General features: G+C 49.5%; 1 non-coding gene across 1 annotated transcript; it reads right to left on the reverse strand.

The window, feature by feature from the left end:
* Positions 1–214: 214 nt before the first annotated feature.
* Positions 215–289, reverse strand: Trnas-cga. Its single transcript has one exon. It is a non-coding gene; the product is annotated as a tRNA-Ser (tRNA).
* Between the last annotated feature and the right edge of the window lie 206 nt (positions 290–495).

The raw sequence follows: 495 nt of genomic DNA on the forward strand, positions 1-495 counted from the left end.
TAGAGAAAAATAGAGAAGACCCGGAGAAGAGTAGCGCTTTTTGTGACGGGTACGTTTAGTAACCGCGAAAGCGTCACGGATACTGTCATCCATCTCCACTGGCAGACGCTATAAGAGAGGCGGCGAGCATCACCGTGGGACGTAGTTTAAAATTCCGGGTCCCTGCGTTCGTAAAGAATCAGTATACTGAAACTTCTTGGCAGATTAAAACTGTGTGCCCGACCGAGACTCGAACTCGGGACCTTTGCCTTTCGCGGGCAAGTGCTCTACCAACTGAGCTATCGAAGCACGACTCACGCCCGGTACTCACAGCTTTACTTCTGCCAGTACCTCGTCTCCTACCTTCCAAACATTACAGAAGCTCTCCTGCGAACCTTGCAGAACTAGCACAGTTTTAATCTGCCAGGAAGTTTCATATCAGCGCACACTCCGCTGCAGAGCGAAAATCTCATTCTGGAATCAGTATACTACTTCTTCTTGCCTGCAATTCGGGAG

The sequence above is a fragment of the Schistocerca piceifrons genome, chromosome 2 (genome assembly GCF_021461385.2).
Source record: "Schistocerca piceifrons isolate TAMUIC-IGC-003096 chromosome 2, iqSchPice1.1, whole genome shotgun sequence".
Lineage (NCBI taxonomy): Eukaryota > Metazoa > Arthropoda > Insecta > Orthoptera > Acrididae > Schistocerca > Schistocerca piceifrons.